The sequence below is a fragment of the Natator depressus genome, chromosome 1 (assembly GCF_965152275.1).
Source record: "Natator depressus isolate rNatDep1 chromosome 1, rNatDep2.hap1, whole genome shotgun sequence".
In the NCBI taxonomy this organism is placed as follows: Eukaryota; Metazoa; Chordata; order Testudines; family Cheloniidae; genus Natator; species Natator depressus.
The window spans coordinates 227,534,383-227,560,370 of NC_134234.1; the positions used below are offsets into that span (position 1 = coordinate 227,534,383).

The 25,988-nt window shown below is 42.3% G+C and overlaps 1 protein-coding gene across 3 annotated transcripts in view; it reads left to right on the forward strand.

Moving 5' to 3' along the window:
- The first annotated feature begins 6,661 nt into the window (after positions 1 to 6,661).
- A4GALT (alpha 1,4-galactosyltransferase (P1PK blood group)) overlaps positions 6,662 to 25,988 on the forward strand; it is a 76,423-nt gene continuing 57,096 nt past the window's right edge. For 2 of the 3 annotated variants that reach the window (XR_012636081.1, XM_074936956.1), the window contains exon 1: positions 6,662 to 6,831. The gene's annotated coding sequence lies outside the window, so the exon portion shown is untranslated. The remainder of the gene's footprint in view (positions 6,832 to 25,988) is intronic. The other variant, XR_012636082.1, reaches the window with a different exon arrangement.

Sequence of the window (25,988 nt, forward strand, 5' to 3'; positions counted from 1 at the left end):
GCATCTTGAACCTTCTGTTCTCTGCCTGTGGCACACAATAGCTTCATCTCTTGAGGGCTGTAGTACTTTGGTCTAATTCTGGTTGTTTGGGCTTGGTGTGGAAAGGGCTGGGTGGTGTTTGGTGGCCTGTGATATACGGGAGGTCAAATTAGATGATCTGTTGGTCCCTTCTGGCCTTCAACTCTGACTCTGTGCCCAAATGGCTCCCAGCAGTTCAAAGGTTGGAACATGTGGGGGAGAGAAAAGCTACACCAAGGCCATGATTACACTAGGAGAATAAAGTGTGTTTTTGCAATGAAATAGCTAACACATTATAAAATCTTAATGTAGGTTAAGGGAAGATGAAGATTCACCTCAGTGTAGTTGGTTGAGGGGACCCTAGGCCAGGGCCACTCCCTAGACTAAATGGTGCACCAGGTGAGGAGCATCTTTGGCGCGCCCCCCCCCCCCCATTTTAAAACTTTTGAATGTGTAGCCCATTTTTTATTGCATGTGTAGCCCATTTCACAACTTTTTTGCATGAGTTGCATGCATGATTTATTCCTCTCAGATAAGATGATAAATTTTCACGCTAGAATCTGTAAATCTGTATTTATTCATGACATATATAAGCAAATAAAAAAATAGTTTCTTCTAAGCTTATAGAAACTTTTTAATTTTAAGACTAATTAAAATGTGCTAACATCAAGAAACTGAACTGTGTACCAACATTGGGTGGACCAGTATTAAACAGCGTTACGGTAGATGACAGCCTTAGAATGTTAACCCTAGTCCTTTAGTTCAAAAGATCGTTTTTCTCACCTTTGCCCTCGTGAACTGAAGCACAGCATCAGAGAGATCCAAAGACTGGCCAATGGCATTTTCAAGCAGTAAAATAGCAAGCGATGTCGGTCTCTTGTTAACCATTGTTGATTGAAGATCTGTTCTAATGAGCCTGAGCTTTGAAATGAAAAGCCGTACTCACCACTTGTGACTGTGACCGGCAGCGTGAGCAGAATCCTCAAAGCTATCCACACATTAGGAAAAGTCTCCTTCAGCTCTTCATGATGAATGAATTGGAGAATTTGGAGTGGAGAGTGCTTCCCATGTAGCAAAATGTGATGGATGTTGTCCAGTTTGACATAGAGGTCATTATCATTGGTGTTCGAACATTCCCCATGTGTCAGTGTCCAGTGAAGGACTGTACAATTGTTCAAGAGTATTTTCCTGTCCACTGGCAGCTTACTAAGGTCATGCAAAAACTCCCAGTTCTTTTCATGGTGCTTCATTTGTCCGAACCTTTCTTCAGTGCACACTGTAGCAGTGTCAATGAGTGAGCAAAAAACCTCCCTCTTGAATTTTTCTTCCGAGCTTCCCATCACCTCGTCTCTGCCCTCATAACCAACTACCTCTTCTTCCATCGAATATGAGTTTCCTTGAAGACAGGCTCAACTCCTAAGTTTTCCACCATTTCTTTGGCAGCAGTGATGGCGTCTTCAAATCCGTTGTCTCTGTAGGCCAAAACGAAATCAAAGCAGCTTCTCGTCAAAGTAGTAGCGGTTGTGATGTCCATCAAATCAGTTTGTATTGTCTTGCTTATAATGTTACTTAGAACAGGATATCATGCCAAACCACAACTGAGACTAGAAATTTGAAGTCAGGGATCTGGTTTGCCAGGCATTGAGCCTGGTGTCAGATTCTGGCCTTGACTTTACTTGATTGCGCCAGTTCCATCAGGGCATCGTAAACCGCAGTCACTTGGTACCTCACTGGCCTTTCCCTGTCAATACGGCTCTTCAGTGAGTGTCACTTAGCAGCTTCACAGTCAGATTTATAACACTGTCCATAAGGATCTTCTGCCTGATAGTTGGTGCTGAAAACAGGACATATATCCTTTGCAGTACTCTGAAGAGAGAGACTGAATCTAAAGATGCTGCTGCTGCCTCTGATACAACCATGTTGAGGGAATGGCAGTCACAAGGCATGAAGAAAGCTCTCAGATTCAGTGCAAGGGTCCTTGCCTGGACACCACTGTTTCTTCCCTTCATGTTCACACTGTTGTCATAGCCTTGGCCACAGCAGTCCTAACACTTTATTTTATTCTTATTCAAAATGTACATAAACAGTTCTGTTTAGGCCTTTTGCAGTAGAATAGTCCACAGACCGGAAACAGATAAAGTGTCCCTTTGCTTGGATACAGCCATCCCCATAGTCAACAAATCTTATTGTAAATGACATCTTTTCACTGTGACTAATGGCGGGAGTACAGTCCATTATTACGGCATAGTACTTTGCTTTGCCGAGCCACATCAATATGTCATCAAACATTACATGTTAAGCATGGGAAAGAAGTAACAGTATTTCTGTTATATTGTTGCTTAGATATAGATTTGATAGATAGCTCTGGCGTCTCCTTAAATATGTCCTTTATTAGTTGCTACTTATGACTCTTCAAGTCTTAAAACACAAGTACATTTTCACAATTACACAATAAAACAAGGTTCACTATATCGCAGCTGGGCTCTCACTTCACTTCAGTTCGTTCTTGTATCTCACTGACTGACTGGCAACCCCCTGTCCCTTATATACCCATGAAGACATGGCTGACAACATTCTAGGAGGTTCGGCTAAAATGTAGTTCTCAGAAAGTCTGGAACGTTCCATGAGATTCTACAAAGGTCCAGCATATTCTAGGAGGTTAGTGAAAAATGAATCCACCCATGGAATACCTGAAACATGTTACTTCAAAAATTCTCAAAAAGAAAAGGAGTACTTGTGGCACCTTAGAGACTAACCTTAGTTAGTTTAGTCTCTAGTTAGGTTAGTCTCTAAGGTGCCACAAGTACTCCTTTTCTTTTTGCGAATACAGACTAACACGGCTGTTACTCTGAAACCTTCACAAATTCTATTTTCTCTTTTGTTGCTAATAACAAAACAGCACCCCAAGCCCAGTGCCCCTAAAGCCTGGCACCCTAGGTGGTCGCCTAGGTTGCTTGCCCCTAAATCCAGCCCTGCCCTAGGCTCCTTGCTAGGGTCATCTTGTGTCTCTGAGCTACTGCTGGTCCTGCACCCACAAGCCAGTTCAAATGAAAACTTCCATACCAGCTGACAGGAAGGAGCAGAGTAGGGAGCTATAAGAAAAGGAGGAATGGGCTGGGAGTGTTTACAAATGGTCTCTTGCACTCATTGATTGGGAATGTGGAATTGGCACATAGGGAATTTTTGAACACAGAAGTGGTTCTGCCCTTTTTCTGGGTCATTCCTTGGAGGATTATTTGCACAGTGCTAACGGGCCAATTTCTTTATGATGGTGGTGGTGGCTAAATATACTAAGTGTGCATTCATCAGCCCAGATACATGCACCTTGGGTGTGCTATAAAACAGATATATCAGAAAAAGTGACTGTAAAAATGGCAACTTCCCAGAAAACACCTCTGTTTGCTGCATTTTAGTTTAGTGACAAAAAATAAGCTTTTACTATTATCTGCTCTATTAATACAGCTCCTTATGCAGTGCTCTGACATTGTAAATACTTGAAAGCTGTATCTCTAGTCTTCCACTTTCTCTTCCCATTTGTATCTCCTAGCTTGCACTGATTTCTATTGGCATCCCAGTTATCAGGATCATTCCACCAGATTTCACTAATTTAATTTTTTTTCACTAACCCAATCACATGTTTTAGGGCCATATTCTGTTCTCCATTTTTGTGTTATAAATCTAGAGTAGCTCCAGTTTGGCCCACTAGTTCTCCATGAGTACTGTGTCCATGCAAGTTTCAGACTTTAGCCTTTCTGATTACCTTTGCTTATATAGATCCACTTTTATGTAACAGAACGAAACACAATCTCTTGGGCTGATAATATAAGGTGTTTCCCTAGGGTTTTGTGTGCATGTGTGTTTAAAATTTTAGGAAAATCTCTCCAGCCATTTTTGAATTAAGGAAACGTGGGAGAAAACCCCACTTTCCCATTGTAAAAATCTAACCGCTTTGTATAAGCCATATAGCCCTTGTATAGAAAATATCAGCTGAAAAGGTGTTCCAAAAAACCTGTGTTTAAAACATTTCAGACTCTAGCAGGTGTCTTTAATTATGTTTTCTAACAAACTGCACACTTTCTTTTTTTGGGGGGGGCTCTAAATTAATTGGTACAGTCTCTTTAATAGGAGGTTCATTTGAGATTTTTTGAGGCTGAGAGATTTTTTCATAATTTGCATGACTTTGGATCTAAACTTTATCAATAACTCTCTTATGACTCTGGAAATCACTGCTGGAGACTATCAGGATGAATGTGAATCTTAGCATCTTCAAAACAAAATGCAAATCCAGCCTTCGCACAATAGCACTGCAAAAATAAAATAAAAACAAAATCTGGGTTCTGCTGACTGGAGGGAACAGCAAAACATCTTATGTGCACTCTTCATAATTTTTGGGTGGCACTCGGATAATAAGGTGATGGGGTCATCTAAGATCCAAGACAGCCACACAAATGGAAGATTCTCTAGAGTGAGGGTTGAAAATAATTTCCATTCTGAAGCCCTATTTTTGGCCTCTGTAATTTTGGCTTGGAAAATCAGTTTGGCCTGAAAAATTACTAGATTTACTCTGATGACAAAACAAAACAAAACCTACAACGTTTGAAGAAAATTCGTCAAATGTTAGTTTGAGCTATTGGTCATTTAAAAAAAATTACCCTGATTTGATATGGTCTTTTGCCTGCCCCAGGCTCAATGAAACTTGTGTTACTAGCCCTTCAAACTTTCCTTATTGTCAAAAGCTACAGAGCAGGCCATAGTTGAAGAAAAATTGTTGTGATCAAGCAATGTTAATAATAATATATTGTGTTAATTGTTTTGGGAGGTGAATTGATGAGAGTTTTGGGCTCAATCCTGTTCCCGTTTTTTTTTAACCATTGATTGCAGTGGGACCAGTATTGGGTACTCTAGATTTTTCAGAGCATGCTGTGTGATAGCAGATTAAAAAGAGCAACAGGATATTCAGGGTTCCAGTCCCAGTTCTGCAAGCATTTAGTTTATGAAGTGGTGGTAGCTTCTCCATTGTTAATGGTGCAGCTCTGATAACATTAAGAAGGCAAATTCTGATCCCCTTTGTTACTCAAGGAATCCTCATGATCTCAGGATTTAGGGTTAAATCTACCTGACAAATAGAATTTGTTCTGATAACTTGGAATAAATGAGAACACATCATTCTTGTGATTAAACCTTCATGCACTTTTTTTTAGAAGTGTGTAACATTTCTTTGTCTTTCTGTTTCAGTCCAGTGATATCAAATTGAATTACTATATTTTATATTACTATGTTGTTATCAGGTGCTTAGTGTTTACAGGATCACTATTCATATACCTAAGGTGTGGTCTACTCTTATGAACATGACAGGGATGGGATTTTTTTTATTTTTATTTTTATTTTTTTTGCTGACATAGTTATACTGGTAAAACCCCTAGTGTAGATGCAGTTAGATGGATGTAAAAGTGAGATTTTCACCACCTGGAGTACCATAGCTATGTTGACCTAAATTCCAAGCGTAGACCAGCCCTTGTAGTTTAGATTACTGAACAGGAATAAACTATATTGGTATAAGCACTTTTATGCTGGTGTAGCTACATTTACTTTTGATACATCAACCACACTAGTTGAGAAGTTTAGTTCAAGTGGCCAACCTTTTAAATGTTGACAAGTCCTTGGGGTTTCCAGGATCAGGTCCTTAAAGCTAGACAGACCTGTCCCCACCTCATTTTCTCCCTGTTCATGTGCTCTCACATAGGAATTAACTTCTTGGCATTATAGTGCTGATTTTTTTCAGAGAGGCGCTTTAGGAAGTTATCCAGGCTCTATTAATATCCCCCAGCTAACTTGTTTCCATGACTGGGGGGAAGATTTCAGCAGTATTCATTCCAGCTGCAGTTCATGCCAGGCAAACAAGCTGATTAATACGTGAGGGTGCTCACAACCCTGACAACGCAGTCCCTGCTGCTCTAGTCACTTCAATGGAGTTATTCCAGTGATGAATTTGGCCCAGCCTGCCCAGCAGCTATAGGGTCTGCCTAAAGCTTCACGGGGGTGGTTGTGATTTTTCCAAAGAGCTATTCAGGGAGGAAGTGAAGACCTAAAAAGATAGGAGAGAAGAGACCCCTCTCCCGCTAAGGAAGAGTGAAGCCAATTTAGGATGTAGAACAGGGGTAGTCAATTATTTTTTTTTGTCACTGTCCTAATTGCATGGCCAAGGTATAGTGAAGGTCTCGATTCCAGATAAAATCATAATAAACCCCCCCCCCAATAATAATGATAAGTAAATAAAGAGATGGTGGGGTCCCTTCAAAAGCCTCTGGCTCTCTGGAGTTGGCCCTTGATCTGCCTGCTGACTACCTTTCCCCTGTAGGCCTTTCCCCCCAGGAAGGAGGCAGTAAGCGTTAGAGGAGGGGACAACGTTTGCCTTTGCCACCTGCAGCTAACAAAGGCAGCTAATTGCCAATTAACGCGCCATCCCCGGGCTGCGGCCGCGGGAGCCGAGAGATCACTGGCCTGGGGGCTGGGACGGCGGGGCACAGGAGCGCGTCCGCTGCCAGCTGTGGTTTCTGGCGAGCGGGGCTCGGTCCCGGGAGGGAGGTGGGGCCGCAGGAGCTGCGAGCGCGCCGGGGTGCGGGAAGCGGGGCTGGCCGCACTTGGGAAGCCGAGTGGTTGAAGAGGAAGAAAAAGAAGTGACTGGAGGCGGGGGAGGGGGCTCCTCCTGTCGGGAGCCGCCTCTCTCCTCCGGCGCTCAGAGCTCGACTCCCAGCAGGGAGCGGCCGCCTCGGGAGGGGCCTCGTGGGTCAGCGGCGGGGGAAGTGGCTGAAGGTAGGTTTTTCCAGGCAGTGCTGAGCGGGGCGGGGGAGGCGAGGGCAGCTAAGGGGCACCAGGGGGCTGCCTGGGACACACTGAGGCTGAAGAAAGATGGGGTGAGGGGGTAAGAAAAACAACCCCCCCCCCACCCACCCACACGCCCCCGGTTCCCCCGGCTGCGGGCTCCCCTCTCTGCGCCGCTGGGGCTGGGCGAGGGGGGCGCCCGCGGAGGGAGCCTGCCCGGCGAGGGGGATGGAGGCGGCGAGGGGAGAAGTCAAAGGCTGGGAACTGGACCCGAGGCGAGAAGCGGCACCGCTCCGGGACTGCATCCCCTGGGGGCCGCCTGCTCCCGGGGTGTGGCTGAAATTCTCTTTCCCGATCCCTGGGGTCTGCGATCCCCGCTCCCCCCCAGCCTCCTGTGTAGCCCTTGCCGGGGGTAAGGAGCTGGAGAAGGGGATGTGCCCTGGCATCCCCGCATCCTGCAATAGCTCACAGTGGCGAAGTATGAGCGCGCCCCCTTGCTTTGGCTTCAGGGGTAACTAACAGGGGAGCAGGCACCTGCTCATTCACAAGATGGGCACCACCAAGACTCACGTGTGGCTTGGCGGGTTTTAGGAAGAGAGGGGAGCACAGAAATGGCCAACTTAAGGCAGCGTCGCCGGGTTTTGTCAGGGAAACAGCATTCAACACACAGGTCTTTGGGGCAAAATGGTGTTTCCAATAGGGCAGTATGAAGTGTTGCTTTATGAGAATGTGGGGCCATTGTCTGCAACATTTGGAACACACTTGAATTTTGGAGCAACAGATCCAACATCTGGAACGCACTTGAATTTTGGAGCAACAGATGGAAATTTCTGGGAAGTGCATTGGGGGCGGGAGGACAGGGAAGGAAGGGATGGGCGGAGGAGTGTGCGCCTAAGGGCCGTGGAAGAGATGTATGTTTCCAGTGATTAGCCTGTGAGCCACTGTACCTGCAATACTATTCAGGTGACTATATAGGGACACTTGAATGTAATTTTTCTGAGTAGGGTGTATAGGAAGGAATGAGAAGGACTTGATGGAAGAACTGGCAACATTCTGGAAATGGCCCACCTTGATTATCACTACAAAAGGTTTTTCCCCCCCAGCTCTCCTGCTCACCTTACTTCATCGCTCTTGTTACAGTGTGTATGGTAACATTGTTTCATGTTCTCTGTGTATATAAATCTGCCCATTGTATTTTCCACTGCATGCATCCGATGAAGTGAGCTGTAGCTCACGAAAGCTTATGCTCAAATAAATTTGTTAGTCTCTAAGGTGCCACAAGTACTCCTTTTTCTTTTTGGCAACGTTCTTGTATTTAATCAGGAAGGTGGGCAGAAACCACAAAATTAGATCCAGATCTTGAACATCCATAGTCCACGGGGAATTTGGATCCAAAGTTTTGGTTTGTGCCCATCCCAGTGAATGTTAATCTAGTTTTGTATAGCAGCCAGCTCAGACTCTTAAAAATGTGTTTTTTCCCAACAATCTGTACTGCTAATAAAAACATTTTCCTATCCCTGGGCTTGAAGGACATCATCTGTTTCTAGACAGTTCTTGCTTGGTTTTTAAACTGACTTGCCTAGGGAAAGCAAATCCTTTAATTTCACAAATGTTAGTAACATACTCCTGCCCCTGTGTCTTTTATTTGGTGCTCAGACACTAACATGGACATAATCAATAAGCAGAGTAGCCCAATCTGTGGGTGGACTTACTTCATACTCGTACTGTGCATTATGGGGACCTTCTGGTCTGTAGGCACCAGGTCTACCAGGCGAGTCAAAAGGAAGCCTTCCCTGGTGTAGACAGTAGAAGCTGTGGTAACTCTCCTTGGCTGGAAGCTTTTCTTTGTCTCTCTCTCTCTGTTGCATTCTGAGAAGTTCTATAAGGGTAGGGTCTGATTCTGCAAATCCATACACATGTGCATCCTCCCATTGAGGTAACAAGGACCACTTGGATAAGGGTTTGCACGATTGAGCCTGTAAGGAGAGAATCGCCCCACTGCAGAGAGCCAGCATCACTATGCTTATGCATCATATTTTGAGCAAAAGGCTGGTATTTTCATGGGAACTTAAAGGAGATAGCTGGACAAATCTCACTGAGTTTCAGTGGGAGTTGGGTGCTTAAATTCCTTAAACTCCTTTGGTAATCTCAACCCTAAATGGTGTATTGGCTTTGTGGAGGCTCTGTTCACAGGAGTGAATTATACTCCAGAGAATGAGCTTTTCACCCAGGGCTTTGGAGCAGAGTCCAGAGCTGGAGTGCGGAGCAGCTCCAGAACAGTGGAGCTGCAGGTTTTTGCCTGGAGCTGGAGCGGAGCCAGAGCACAGCTCCAAAGCCCTGTTTTCACCACAGAGAGACTCTTTCCTTTTCCTTTGTTTTGTGTTTCTGTGAGCTGGTTCTGCTTTACATTTTATCACATAGTGAGTGACCTCATTGTGCCTGTCAACATGGAACCTCCATGTATTTGCATTTGATTGTCATTGTGTCTTCATTTGGAGGAGCCTATGATGCAAATAGGTTGTTTAGCCCATTGACGTTATTTGGCATAAATGCTTTAAAATAACATGACATAAGCTCAGTATTGGTGGTGAAATTCTGGCCCCTTTGAAGTCAGTGGCAAAATTCCCATTGACTTCAGTAAGCCAGGATTTCATCCTGGGTGTACAAACACCTCAAAACGTGCAGGTGTGTGGATGTTGTATTGGTACAATAATATGTCTTAGATGCTCCAGGAATCTTGAATTGGGCTGTCTAGATAGAGGCAAAATTCTGGAGGGTTCATCTGATTTGTGTGAAAATTGTAGATAATACAGTGAAATAATTATTGGTGAAGAACTGCAAGTTACCAAAGGCATTGAAATGTGGAGAGAAGTGTTCTCTGTTATGGATCCTGATGGTCTAAACAGAGCACAGCAAACTCCTTTCATTTTATCTAAAGAGAAAGAGTGTGCACAAAGTTAGGACCTGATCCCCCCCCAACACTTCCTCAGATAGGATTATTGCCGTGAGTGAGGGTTTGCAGGATGAGCCCTTAATACCCACTCTTGTGAGGTGCTTTACGCCATCAACTCAGACTGAACGGAGGGTGCACAAAAGTGAACTGGGTCAGGGCCTTCGTCCCCCAACTGTACTGAGTAGGTAGAAGAGTTGTTTGGAACTGATTAACATCTTCACTAGGTACAGGAGATTGTGCTGATGTGGCTGGATTGAGCAATGCTTACTACCATTTAATGTTTTTAAATTCAGGTTTACCGTTCAAAGATAGGCACTACTGCCCATGTGTATCTTATGCCTGTAAGCAATAGGTGCACAAAAAAGCAATGACAGTAAGACTGGACAGCATGAAGTCATAAAAATCAAGGCAAAAGTATTGCCTTTCTGGTGTATTTAAGAAATTAGCATAGTGGGAGCAAACTCTGTGGTGTTCATTATCATTTGTATTACAGCAGTGCCTGGAAGCCTTCACCGAGGTCAGGGTCCCATTGTGTTGGGCATCACACTCCTAATAGGAGACAGTCCCTGTCCTGATCAGCTTGCAAACTAAATAGAAAAGACACATACAAGATAGGAGAAGGGGATTTATTATCATCCCCATTTTACAGAGGCACACAGAGATTGACCTCTCCTGTGCCACAGCCCAGTTCGTTAAGCCACAAGTACAGTTTCATCTTGACATTCAGCACATGTCCACAAAGGGTACAACTACACCGCAGCTGGGAAGATGTAATTTCCCAGCTCGGGTAGAGGTACACTTGCTCGAGCTAGCAGGCTGAAATAGCAGTGTGGCTGCACTGGCTCAGACTTGCCTTCCAAGTACATACCTCGGATTTTGGCCAGGGTTGTACTTGAGCAGCTGGTCTGAGCCACCACATATACCACACTGCTGATTTTAGCATGCTAGCTCGAGCACAGCTAATGCACGTATGCCTACCTGAGCTGCACGGGGTACGCCTCCCAGTTACACTGTAGACGTAAGTGAAGTGTGGTTTGTTGGACTGCAGGTTCTACGTAGAGCCCTTTGTTCTGGTTCTCGGAATGGACCTCAACACAGCCCGCGGGAGAGAGACTTGAGCTAGTGGTCTAAAACAGCTTTGTAGACTCTGAGGTTTCGGCTAGGGCCCGGTGCCGGATTTCCAGTTAGGCACAGTAGGCACGTGCCTAGGGGTACTGGCATTCTAGGGGCGCCTAAAAGTTAAAAGAGGGCTCCTGGCAGGGGTTGGTGGCTGCCCAGGGTATGGGGATGGAGCAGGGTGAGCATCCGAGTCAGCCCGCCTGGGGGCGCTGTGAGTAGGGCAGCTGCTGAAGGTGCTGGGAGCATCCAAGCCCCTTCCCAATCTCTGGGGCCCTGCTGCCTCCGCCCCGTGCTGGGAAGCGAGAGGGAGGGGCATGGCCAATGCCCCATTCGCTTGCACGGGCAGAGTCGGAGTGCGGCTGCCATGCCGGGCTGTGGGAGGGACGGAAGACACCAGGGGACCACTAGCCACGGGGAGAGGTACAGTTCCCCCCTTGCACCTCGCCTGGGGCAGGTGGGCTGGCTGGGAGGCCGTGCATGGCAGAGGGTTTCATGCTTTCCCAGGAAGGCTGTGCCCCGGCCTCCCCCGCTGCCCTGGGGGCTACTCCGCCAGCAGAGTGGGGGGCTAGGGTTGGGCAGCGCTGCTTTGAAGGGCTGCTGCAGGGAGGAAAGGGGCCAGTATATTGAGGCCAGCACAGATTTAATACAATACAAAATAAGTTTCACATTCATATTGGTGCAGGGTCAGCTGTAGGCGGCAGGGGGCGCTGAAGTTGCTGTGCCTAGAGGCATGTAAGGGGTAAATCCAGCCCTGCTAGGACCCCCTCTTTCCTTGTGCTTCAGAGCCGGAGCTCCAGTCCGAGCCACAATTGCAAAGCACTGTCTACACAGCTATTTTTAGACTGCTACTGCAAGCCCCACTAGCCCAAGACTTCTGACCCAGGTTGGGAGCTTTACTGCCTCAGGTAGTGAAGACTAACGCAGAGTGAAACCAAGCAGTGCTTAGAGGGGAGGAGGCAGTGGCGGTCTTTGGCCCATGAAGGCACCCTGCAAAGCTCAATTCTGGGTCCCCTACCTGGGACTGTGAGGAAGATGGGGGCAGTGGGGGTGCTAGGAGAGGCCCAGGGAAGCCCTCTAGACCCATCGCACCTCCCCCTGCCTGTGGCTGGCTCCTGCTCCCAGCTGTGGGCTCCACTATCCACGTGGCCACAAAACTCAGATCTGGCTCCACCTCTGGGTTTGCCCTAGGCTTCCAGCAGCTCTGGCCACTGCCTGGTCCCAAGCTGCAACCTCCCTGTGCTGACCCCCCTGCCCAGGCCTAGTGCTGGCACCAGCTGGTGTGGAGGGTGCTCTGCAGGGGAGGGAAAGGGGGCTGCTTGGCAGGGGAGGGAACAGGGCTGGAGCTGCTGGTGAGGGCCTTCTGTTTGGCCCACCGGGCATCAGCTTTTTCCTTCCTGCTCCCCACTGGGGGCTCCACTGTAAAGGTGGCCCCACTACCTGGGTCTGGCTGGCCCTAGGCTCCTGGCAGCTCTGGCCCTTGCACTGCCAGGCAGCCCCTTTCCCTCCTGGTTGCAGAGCATCCGGTGAGCCAGAGGGGTGGAGGTGCTCAGAGGCAGGTCAATGTGGAAATGCTGCAGTCAGGATGGGTTGCAGGGGCCTAAGACCCTAATCCCTTATGAAAAGGTCTGCAGAATGGAAAAGCTGGAGAATCACTGACGTACAACATTCAGCCTCTACTGGATTTCATAATGTGGAAAGTCCTTCCTATTACCTTGCTTGCCAAGGTTTGCATGACTTATTTTTGCATAGCTGCTGGAGCTGAGCAAACTGCTCAGTGAATAATTTATTGGTTAAATTTAGCCCCTCCTCCCCCCTTTTGTTGATGATGTTTTTGAGTTGACTGAATAGATCACAACTTCTGCCAACGATGTAGTTGATTAGAATTATTTGCTTGTGTTATGTGACTGTTTTGCTGTGAGTATAGCTTCAGATAGATTTTGAATAGTGAATATTGACTATGCTGTTTTGAGTGAGCATATATGTCACATGGTGTTGGTTCTGGTCCCTGACAGGCCATTGTGGGTTTTAGGAGCTACTAGGGCCCCATTTTTCACAATTTTGGCCTGTACATATGTTTTTCCCCAATTATGAAAGTTGTTGTTTAAATTTTACCCTATGCTGTGTTTGTTCTAAAATAATCCATATACAATTATCAGAATAGGAAGGAAAAAAAACAGATTAAATTAAATGATATTTTATACAGCAATAACTATAGCATTAAGAGGAACAATGTATTAATACTTGTACAAAGTAAATATGAGGAAAAACTAAGGCCCCAAATCTGCAAAGACTTAACTTTAAACACATGAGCAGTTCCACTACAGCCATATTCTTATGGGTAAAGTTACGTATGGCCTTACTTAAATCTTTACAGATCAGGGCCCTTCTGAATAGTACTTTATTATTGTCTTATGAAAAAGTAAACAATAATGGTTTGAGTTCCTTAAGTTTCCACATTTTTTTTCTCCAAACCAGTCTCCAACTATAATGAAAATGAATGCACTAACGCCCCCCCCCCCCCCCCAACATCTCACCCCCAAAAAACGGACAAACACCACTAAGTATGTCAATCTCTTGTTAGAGTTGTTTCTACAGGGATGCAGGAGGACTGGTTGAAGTGAAAGAACTTCATCCCCCAAGATAATGTAAAATGTTAGTAGTTTAAAATGCAGAGGAAAGAAAAGAAGGTACTTATGTTCTTATACCATGCCTAATTAAGGTATTGTACGTAGCAAGTAGTTTCCTCCTCCTCTCCCTCCCACTCCACCCCGGGGGGGGGGGGGGAACTTGTTACAAGTGATATTTTGCAATAAAGTTTAACTAATGACATCTTTAAAATATTTCAGGAGCTAGCTAACAGTTAAAGTTATGGTTTTGGAGTATCATAGTTCAATTCATTTTTTTAAAAAATGCAGGATTTTCATGTATTTGTCTGTCTAGCCCTGATCCTGCAAAGATTTATGTAAGTACTTAACTATGTGTTGTGAGTAGTTCTATTGACAACTCACAATGTACAGAGTTAAGCACCAGCACAAGTCTTCGCAAGGTCTGGGTCTTAATTAATTACTGAGATCCTATGGGTGCCAGTATAAGTACCTTGGCAGATGGAAATTAAGTTTACTTTTTAGAACACATTTTATAATACTAAAAGACCTCCAGTACTGCAAACACCTATGTTTGTGGTTAACTTTTAAAACAATGGGTGTACTCATGTTGTCAAGTTAAATATATATGTAAAAAGTCCCAAGATTGGGACCTCTAACAGTAAACAAGCATGGTTAGAATTGTTGTAGATCAGTTAAACCTTCCAATAACTTGCAAAGACTTGAGCATATGATTAACTTTACACATGTGAGTAATCCTGTTGATTTAAAAGTCAAACATGTACTTGCACACATACTGAATGATGTTGGGGAGCGTGTGAAGATCTCCAAATTTATCTTTTTCTCGCAGATTGCTCACATGTACAATCAAATGCATAACATAGACAAGGTTATAACACAGAAAAGGAATGGAGTCTTAGAACTTAGTAAGTAATCTAGTTAGATATGCATTAGATTCTGTTTTGTTTAAATGGCTGATAAAATAAGTTGTGCTGAATGGAATATATATTCCTGTTTTTGTGTCTTTTTGTAACTTAAGGTTTTGCCTAGAGGGATTCTCTATGTTGTGAATCTGATTACCCTGTAAGGTATTTACCATCCTGATTTTACAGAGGTGATTCTTTTACCTTTTCTTCAATTAAAATTCTTCTTTTAAGAACCTGATTGCTTTTTCATTGTTCTTAAGATCCAAGAGTTTGGGTCTGTGTTCACCTATGCAAATTGGTGAGGATTTTTATCAAGCCTTCCCCAGGAAAGGGGGTGTAGGGTTTGGGGAGGATTTTGGGGAGAAAGAGCCTGCTTGGAAACGTCTTTCTCTGTTTATATATTTGTTAGACGCTTGGTGGTGGCAGCAATAAAGTCCAAGGGCAAAAGGTAAAATAGTTTGTACCTTGGGGAAGTTTCAACCTAAGCTGGTAAAACTAAGCTTAGGGGGTTTTCATGCAGGTCCCCACATCTGTACCCTAGAGTTCAGAGTGGGGAAGGAACCTTTCAAGAAAGATGAAGCTGCTATTTTAGAAGGTGCTAAAATTTATTTAAAAGGAATTGTGCATTGTACAGTTTGTCAGTTTCTATTGTTACTATAACAAAACTCTGGAAGTGTGGGATTGTACACTGGACGTAGAAAATGAGAACTTCCTTTACCATATGGTAGCTGATGGAGTTTTTTTGTTTTTGTTTTTTTTTAAAAGATACAGACATTGGCCTAGCAGGCTGATAGAGAATGTGGTTATAAACGATTTGGGTTCCAAAGAGTAAAAGAACCCAAAAGAGAAGACGTGAAAAAGAAGCTTAAACCTGTTCACAATGCAGATCCAAAAGAAAGCCATTTAGGGCAGCAAGATAGGAAATTTGTTTTTATTAATGCCTAAAAATTGCATTTTGATATTCTTCTTGCATCATTTAGTCTAAAATTAGAGTTGGGTGAGAAATGGTTTTGCCATCCCAGGAAAGTTTCTGACACACCAAAAAAAAAAAAAAAAAAGGGGGATGCAAAGTCAAAATCTCAATTTTGCAAACCAAAAACAATTTAAAAAAATCTATTTAGGTCAATCAAACAATCAGTTTGGATTCTGATGACTTTTTGTGCTGTTGAAGAAGCCCAACTTTATTGAAAAGAGTTGATATTTTTGAAAAGATCTGTGATTTTTTGCATTAACTAGAATAAGTCATATGCAATGGATATATCCAAAAGACCAGATCCTTCTCAGTTTCAGTATTTTCACTTGTAAATATGCAAAGAAATTATCTCTTTAGGTGTTGAAGTTAGTCCTAATCTTCCCAAAATTGTCTTTATAAATATGGACTATATATTAAAAGAAATTTTCAAAGATGTATAGAGGGGGCATCTCCTTCCTCTGTCCTTATTGGGGAGAATAGAAAATAACCAATATGAATATCTGTCCAAGAATGACTTGTATCATTAGTCTATTGCCTTTCAAGTTATCTCCTTTGCTCTCATAAATAGGCTTATCATCCAATTTATATGGGATTTAAAAAAAAAAGCCTTGCTTGTCACACAAGACACTTAAAAACTCCTGGGCAACTGGAGGCATGGGGTTGCCAGATTTGTACCTATATTATCTAGATTTCCCCTCCAATAGCTTTGTATACATACTAGCCTGGAGATTTAAAAAAAAAAAACTTAGCTGTGCCATTTGGTTTCCTCTCTTCTTTTGCATATTTTAAGAGGCTATGCATACCCTTAAGAAAAAATCCAGTCTTTGCATCTACTACTTCTGGGGGAATTCTGCATCAAAAAAATACAAATTCTGCACACAATATTTTAAAATTCTGCAAATCTTATTTGTTAAAATAACACTACAAAATCACGCCAGTTTCAATTATTTTGGTAATTTATTTCAAAATACCTGTCAGCAAGTATGTCTGTAACAACACAGACACACACACACATCCCCCCCAGGAGAAGAGAGTTAAAGAAACCCCTATGACAACCCAGTTCCTATTTCTCTGCCCCCCCCCGACACCCATAACCTGCCCCCACCAGAGCCCAGTCACACACCCCCAGCCAATACACCTGAACCCCCTACCCCCCAGAGCCCAGGTGCGGCCCCCCCCCTTGCCCAGACACCCACCCCTTACCCCTCAGAGCACAGGGATCCAGAGGGAGAAACATCCCGATGCTCAGTCCCAGGCTTGTGTGGAGTTTCCTGCTGGCACCGTCTCCTTACCTCACAGTGTGCAGGGAATTGCAGCTGCCGGGAACCCCCTAGCTCTGTCCCCTTCCCCCCACCGGCAGTGTCTTTTATGTGGGAGCTGGGCTCTGCTGGGTCCAGTGCCCCCTAGTGGCTGCCAGCAGTACAGCAGCTCATTTCTATGGGGGAAAGGAAATTTTGCGCGCACATTAATTTCTGCAAAATTCTGCATTGCACAGTTGCACAGAATTCCTACAGGAGTAATCTACACAGGCATCTTGCAATGTGTTAAGATGATTACAGCATCCTATCTTACTCATTCTCTTCTCATACCACTATGGGATAACCTGTGCCTCAGGATCAAGATCAACTTCACGGTTAAGACAATATGGATAGAAAAACGATTAGCAAAAATTAAAGATATAATATGGGATGATAGACTGGCCTCCTTGGATTACATGTGTAACAAATATCAGCTACCGCTATCTCTCAGTTCCTTCTTTCAGTGGCTATCCTCAAAGATTCAGGCAAGACTAGGGGACAATTGGTCTGTTTCAACTCTCTCATCTTTAGAGGAACATGTTAAGAAATATGTAAACAAAAGTCAGTTTGTAGGAATTATACTTATAAGTGGTTTAATGCTTTGCATTACTATGTCAGTCTCGAGAAAAATAGGAAAAAGAACGTAGCCTTACTATCGCAACAGAAGCCTGGGAGGATATCTGGTTTAATGTGAAAGATACTTCAAGTTCCTTATCCTTGTGATTCTTCCAGAACAAGTTATTAAACAGGCACTACTGGACTCAAGAATGATTGATTGTTTAAGGGTAGATTGGCAACACACGGTGAATGTTAGAGACACAGACAGCCACATGCCAACCTTTCACACATCCTCTATACCTGCCAAAAAATGTTCTGGAATGCCATGTTAAGTGCTCTCTCAAAAAATTTGTGTTACTATCTTTCCTTCACCAAGCCTCTGTATTTTAGGGGTGCTGGATGAGTTGGTATTACCAGTGAATACTAAGGAATGGATTGCAGTAACTATTTTAGTGGCCAAAAGAGTTATTTTGAGAGAATGGAAATCTGCAATTCCTCTCTCATAGGCAAACTGGCTTAGTGAGCTCTCTACTACTGCATTAATAGAAAATTGACTGTAATAGGAAAAAATATGAGGATGTCTGGTCACACACAAAAGTATTGCATACTTTTGCAGTTTAGTATATAGTAGTACCCAATACTCATAGGTTATGTCTCACTTTTATTTATCTATTTAGTCACTGTAATAATTATGCTCTGCACAACCTCTACAGGTTCAGGGATTTTTGTTTTCTTTTTTTTCCCCTCCAAGTTTTACAAAGAATGAACACTGAATTTTGTTGTTTATTTCCATCGTGTGTGTATTTATATATGTTTTGTTTAATTGTGTTTCTATTTTGTATAAAAATAAAGCTTATAAAGAAAAGCTTCAAAAATTGGGAATGGGAAATTTTGTCAAAACCAACATCTCCTGAAAAAGTTTTGGTTTTGAGAAATTGGCATTTTTTGACAGAAAGCTCTAATCTAAATAATAATAAAAATGTTGTGTTTAGCATGAGACATTTTAAGTGTTATTTAATGTACATCAGTGTTTAAATCTTGCTAATGGTAACAAGATACATTTTGCAGCATACAAATGATTTATCTTGTATGTGTCCTCAACAAAAAAAATTTTAAGTAACTATACTATTTGGTATTTTTGATAAGCTCGTTAAAATGTAATTTCTAAGTTACATTTTTTCTTTTGTATGAAATAAAACATGGCATCAATCCTACTATTTGATATTTTTATTAATACTGTTCGTAATCTAGGGTCTGATCCAAAGTCCACTGAAGTCAATGGAAAGCCTCCGACTTCCATCTGACTTTTTTTCTTTTTCATAACTGAAACTGCAATTCTCCAAAACTGGTTCAACTACTATTAAATAACAACATATAAAGTACATCTAGGAACAGTCCTTCAGCAAAAAAAATGGAAAGTGTACTTTTTAGATATACCATAAAATAGAAAAGACTGACGTGAGTGACTTTAGAAGAGGAGAGAGTGGGGTACATATCTCCAGAAAAGGAGACCTGTTCCCTTCCTTCATGGAGTTTAAAATTGGGGATGAATAGCAAAACCAAAAGCACCTCTGTGTGTCATTAAGACTATCCAGTGCATGGAAAGGTATCCTAAAATGTTGGACGATCAAATTAGGACTAAGAAAACATTCACATGTTGGGACTTGTAATATAGGCGGAAGGAGAGGCTCAGGACTTATAATACACTGACGCAGTTCCTGGATAGCAGTATGAAGGAGGAAGCAGTTTTATACTGTCACCAGATCCATGTGCACAAAGACATTGGTAACGGATCAGAAGATCTTTATTGTAGTCTTAAGGATATAATAGACAGGAGAGCTGGTAGAAATGTTTCATTGTTGCAACAAAATATTTTCTTGAACATTTTTGAACAATTTTCATTATTTATTGATCAGTTCTATTAGACAGGGAATGATTCCTAAGATCAAAAATGATTCTTTTTTACTTGAAATAATAGTCCTTGAGCTGAGGCTGGAAATTCAGAGAAGGTCTGCAAAGAAACCAGAGGAGACATACTCCAGTGTCCGAGAAAACATAGAGGCAGCTATTTTACTTAGTTCATCCCAATTTGTCAGAATTAGCCAAGATGATGTATTATATCTTTGGAGAAGGACCTGCTAGAAAGCTATACAAAATGAGGGCAGAAAACGATGGTGACTTCTCTGACAGCACAGGATGAGGACTGCAAGTGTCACATATTGAGTGGCAGTAACTCATGCAATATAGCTACAGAATGCTGTGTATAAATTCAGTTTTATATTAAGTTACATCAATTAAGGTGGTAGGATTATGATCATTTTAAGGGCTGACAGTGTTTTTGACTCTGTGTGTAAACCAGAAAAAGACATAGAGAAACAATTCAGACACAATGTCTTGGATGATCAGAGGATAGGGAGGCCTGTTAATTATGGGCCAGATCCTCTGCTGGTATAAATTGGCATAGTTCTATTGACTTCAATACAGTTATGTAGGGTTCAAACTGGGACAGGTCAGCAATATAACACTTTTTTTAAGGATACCATCTTGTTCTCTAAAGTCTCTGTTTTCATTTAAAAACAAAGCAGAAGTATCTAGCTTTAATAGCAGTAAAGAAAACCTTCAGAATATGAACTTGGTATAAAATGATGCAAAACCGTCTGGCTGAGTCTGCAGAGAGCCTGAAACTCTAGCTCTGGAAGTTGCCCCATTCATTTAGGTGGGGTGTTAACTCAGAAGCTCAATGATGATAAGTTAATCGTTATTGACCTTGGCTTGTAGAGTGAGCCTATAAGAATACTATGACATTTTCCCCCTTTCAAATCAAGCCTTGGAGCTATGCCATTGATAACTGTTGAGGATTAGTCCCTATATCTTGTTGTTAATGAGCTGTGGATAGAAATTCTTTTTAATATGAATTCATCCTGCTGGGTGTCATTGAAGAAGTGAGTTTTTAAAAGGGGTTTGAATGAAAAAGGGTGGTCACCCAATGCACTAGGAAGTTCCAAGCCATGGGGCACTATGGACAAAATCCCAAATATAAGTAGGTGATGGAGAAAAAGGAAGCAGGCAGATAGGAGGCTTGTATGGTGTGAAGAGAGTAGGAAGAAAGGCAAGGAGAGAGGTAGGCAAGGATGGAGTTACACAGAGTCCTCTAGGACAAGAGGCTTGAGCTTGATGTGGAGGGGAAGGAGAGAAAGTCACTGCCTCACTCCTTTCTTTAAATGCTTTCGATCTGTTTTATGGGGGTGAGATGATTTTAGTCACATTCTTTTTGCTTAAATTGGATGAGAGTGAGATGGGAATCGGAGGCCAGCAAGGAGTAAGTTGCACAAGTAAAAGAGGGAGATGACTATTAGCTGTATCAATGGGAAAAGTGACAGCTGACCTATTGTGGAGAAAGAACCAAAAGGATTTGGCAATAGCCTGAATGTGAATGGAGAAAGAGAGGGATGAGTCAGATATAACAGAATTATGAGAGACTTGGGTGATTGGGGAGGTGGTGATCTCAACAGCAGGGAAGAAAGAAGGAAGAGGAGAGAGGGTTTAGAAGGAAAGATGGAAGCTTAAATTTTGCTGTGTTGTTTGAGATTCATTGATTATAAAGCAAGAAGAGACCACTGTGATCATCTAGTCTGACCTCCTGTATAGCCAGGCCACAGGATTTCCCTGAATTAATTCCTGTTGAAGTAGAGCATATCTTTTAGCAAAGCATCCAATCTTGTTTTTAAAAATTCCACAACCTTTGGTAAGTTGTTCAATGGTTAATTACTATTAAAAATTTACACCTTATTTCTAGTATGAACTTGTCTAGTTTCAACTTGGAGCCACTGGGTCTTGTTATATCTTTATCTGCTAGACTGAAGAGCCTGTTATCAAATATTTCTTCCTCACATAGGTACTTACAGACTGTAATCAAGTCACCCCTTAACCTTCTGTTCTTCAATAAGCTAAACAGACAGAGCTCCTTGAATCTGTCACTATGAAGCATGTTTTCCAGCCCTTTAATTGTTCTCTGAATCTGGAGATCACTGTATCCCCAGTTTATGAACATCCTTCTTGAATTATGGACACCAGAAACTAACACAGTATCAGAGTATAGTCAGACCAGTGCAAAATACAGAGGTCATAGAACCTGCTCTTCTCCTCTGCTGTGACTCATGATTTCTTTTTTATACTTCGAAGGATCGCACAAGCCCTTTGGGCCACAGCAGTGTGCTGGGAGCTTGTGTTGAGTTGATTATCCCCCTTGATCTCTAAGTTTGTTTTTTTTCAGAGTCACTGCTTCCCAGGATAGAGTCCCCCATTCTGTAAGTATGGCCTACATTCTTTGTCCCTAGATGTATGCATTCACATGTGGCCATGTTGAAAAGCATATTGTTTGATTACACCGAGCTTACTAAGTGATTCAGATCACTCTGTATAAATTACCTGTCCTCTTTATTATTTACCCCTCCCAAACCTGTATTTCACCTGCAAGCTTGATCAGTAATGATTGTGTTTTCTTCCAGTTTGTTAAATAAGCTAGGGACAAGAACAAATCCCTAGGAGACTCCACTAGAAACACACCCATTAAATGATGATTCCTTATTAATAATTACCGTTTGAGATCTGTCAGTTAACTACATTTTAATCCATTCAATTTGTGCCATGTTAATTTTGTATTCTAGTTTTAATCAAAATGTCCTTGGGGTACCAACTCAAACACCTTACAGAATGGTGTTACATCAATTCTATTACCTTTATCAACCAAACTTATAATCACATAATAAATATCAAATTAGTTTGTTAGGATCTATTTTCCATAAACCCGTATTCATAGGCATTAATTATATTCTCCTCCTTTAATGCTCTGTTAATCGAGTTACTCGTCAGCTGTTTCATTATTTTGCCTGGGATTCATGTCAGGGTGACAGGCCTATAATTACTTGGGGTTGTCCCATTTACCCTTTTAACATATTGGCACAACATTAGCTTTCTTCCAGTCTTCTGGAACTTCTCCCCACTTATTCCAAGATTTATTGAAAATCTGTATTAATTGCCCAGAGATCTCTTCAGCCACCTGTTTTAAAAGTCTTGGATGAAAGTTATCCATACCTGCTGATTTTAAAATGTCTAACTTTTGTAGCTACTGTTTAATGCGTGCCTGGAAGGGAAATTGTTTGATCATATGCTGTGACTACGTCATATGTGTTTTGTTCCCCCCCACCCCCATACAGAACAGAAATATGTATTGAACACTTCTGCCTTTTCTGCATTATTATTGATGATTCCACCATTTCCATTTTGTAATAGACCCATACCATTTTTAGGATTATTTTTGTTCCTAATATACTTAAACTCCTCCTTATTGTCCTTAACTCTGCTAGCCATAGATTTATCCTTGTGTCCTTTTGCTTCCCTTATCAGTTTTCTGCAATTCCTAGCTTCTGATTTATATTCTTTTCTTTAATTTGAGATAGATATTTCTTATGTTACTTTCACTTCCACTCTAAGGCAGGTGGCTTTTTTTTTTTTTTAAACCAGTACAGCTTTCTTGATTGTGGAATTGTGGCTTCTTGGGCATCTAGTAAAATGTTCTTAAATAGTTCCCAATTATTCTTCACATTTTACTGTTTAAATTCTCTCCCCCAACTGATCTGGCTCACTTTTAAAGCACCATATATATGTTAGAGATTTGTACTTGATTCTGTTTGCACATCATATATATGATCAAGTCATGACCACTTGTACATAAGCCACCACTAACTTTTAGTTCTGTGATCAGTTCCTCTTTATCTGTCAGGATGAGGTCTAATAAAGATTTCCCCCATGGTGGATACAATGCTTTTTGCGTTAAGATATTGTCATCTGAACTATTTAGAAATTCTGAGGATGTTTTAAGTACTGACAGCATGCAACCATAAAAAGAGCTCTGTGTAAGACGCAACCTGAAGAAGAGCTCTGTCTGTGTCAGCTTGAAAGCTTGTCTCTCTCACCAACAGAAGTTGGTCCAATAAAATATATTATCTGACCCGCCTTGTCACTCTAATAGTCTGATACCATCATGGCTACAACAACACTGCATACCTCTACCATATGTTACTCAGACTGATGTACCCTAAGATAATGCAGCTTTTTTCTGGACACATTGTAGATAACTGCTTAAGGAGCCGGTCATCCTTTTCTCTAGTGTGATTTAGAAGTCTGTAGCAAACAGTGGAGACAGGACAGTCCAGATGCGATGTTGGAAAGACAGTAGTCTGAGAGGCATGGCAGGACTGCAAGAGAGAACTTGATGTAAAAAGGAGAACATGAGATTCCTAAGCAGAGATGATACGAAGCCATGTGAATGGATGAGATCACTCAGGGATGAGATGTAAAGGGTTAGAGGAGAAGAAAGGACCAAGTACAGAGCCATGAGGGACAGTGACAGAAACTTTTAAAGGAAAGGAGTCACAGAAGAGGTGAGAGGAGAATTTGGAGCCATGGAATGACAGAGAAATCAACGGTGCCTATGGCAGCAGATAGATTGAGAAGGATGAGTTAAGATAAGTTGTCTCTGATCTTGGCCAAGAGCAGGTCATTAGGATCAAACCTACTAAACGAAGTTGGTTCTTCTTTAATATAGGTGAGCACCTTTCTGGTAATTTAATATTAGATGGGTCAAAATGGAAACACTTTTTCCAATCCTGACCAGGTCTATTCCCTTTGGAATTTCACTGGTTTGCAGTTGTATAATTATTTGTATCACAGTAGTGCTTCAGGAAGCAAATCTTAGCTAAGTTTTTCAGAGCCAAAATTCAGCTTTCTCTGGCCATCTCTAGTGTCCACTGCAACTCAGTCTCTCAATAATATTATTTTGCACTTCTATAGCACCTCAAAGGGTGTAAGTCACTGAACATCCCTATGGAAGGGTTAAGCGTTATACCCATTTTACAGCGAGATTATGATTTGCTCCAGTTCACACAGGGAATAAGTGACAGAGCCATATAAAGAACTCAGAAGCTATGGCACACAGTCCCCTGATCTGACCACTAGATTAATGGTGTTCCATGGTAAAGTAAAAGAAGTGGCTATAAAGTGTCTGAGCTAAATAAAGCTGTATCCTAGGGGGTGTATGTGTGTGTTCATCTTTTCATATATTCGTGTATGCTATGGTTATACAAAATGCCCCAGGTACACATACATTATTTCAAAGCGGTCTCTTTACTGTGATAGTAAGTAATAGATTTTAATACCAGATGGGACCACTATGGTCCTCTAGTCTGCAATAATGCATATTGCATAACACATGCCATACAACTTCTCTCAGTGGTGGATAGCAATGATGCTTTTTCACAATGAAAGTCAAGAAACACGCAGACAAACATTTTTCTTCTGCTGTGTAATGAATTAGTTGTTGGTGATTACTGGTTTGCAGTCTTTTGCTAGCATTTCAAGAAGAAATAGCAAATAAGAAGGTGGTTATAGCAGTGTCTGTGTTTTGGATAGCAGACACTGTATACATTTAAATCGCCTTTTGATCTGTGAAGGAAGACTGCATTTCAAAATGTTTTTTTAAATCCATAAGGAAAGGTTGTAACCTTGCTAATGGTGGCTTGAGTGCTGCAGTGCTGAGCATTACCAAAGACAACTCTAAAATGACAGGGAAACTAAAAATAGACTTTCGACTGGGAATTGGAAGAATACAGAGGAGGACAGTAATCTAATGAGAATGAAGATGAATAAAGATGTACTAAAGGAACAGAGTGTATGACCGTGGGAGGAGGAAAGGAGAATATTTAGTATGTATAAATGAAGAAAATAGGCTAGATTTAAAAACACAACTCGCAAAACAAGGGACGGGATTAGATTCGACACTGGTGAGGCCTCATCTGAAGTACTGTGTCCGTTTTGGGCCCCACACTACAAGAAGGATGTGGAAAAATTGGAAAGAGTCCAGCGGAGGGCAACAAAAATGATTAGGGGACTGGAACACATGACTTGTGAGGAGAGGCTGAGGGAACTGGGGATGTTTAGTCTACGGAAGAGAAGGGGGGGGGGGAATTTGATAGCTGCTTTCAACCACCTGAAAGGGGCTTCCAAAGAGGATGGCTCTAGACTGTTCTCAGTGGTAGCAGATGACAGAACAAGGAGTAATGGTCTCAAGTAGCAGTGGGGGAGATTTAGGTTGGATATTAGGAAAATCTTTTTCACTAGGAGGGTGGTGAAACACTGGAATGTGTTACCTAGGGAGGTGGTGGAATCTCCTTCCTTAGAAGTTTTTAAGGTCAGGCTTGACAAAGCCCTGGCTGGGATGATTTAATTGGGGATCGGCCCTGCTTTGAGCAGGGGGTTGGACCAGATGACCTCCTGAGGTCCCTTCCAACCCTGATATTCTATGTGTTTCACTGACTGGTAAAAGAAAGCAGTACAGATATATAGATCCTGATCCTGTTTCTCTTGAAGTCAATGAGAAGTTTGCCTCTGATTATTTCATTGGGCCCCCTGGAAAGTGTGGCCAGAAACCAAATTTTGTACTGTAAAGAGTTCTGGGAGGTAAACAGATGCTATTGATAGTGTGGGCATCATCACATTTTAGACAGACTTGCTGTCTAGAAAGTGGAAGGCCTATTAGAATCAAATCTTACTAGGATTTATTATTAAATAAATATTAATTGTTTTTTGTAAACATGTCAATTCCCAGTCCTGCGCTTCACTTCTTCAGTGAGGCAAGCATAGGGAGGCTGCTACTCTGAC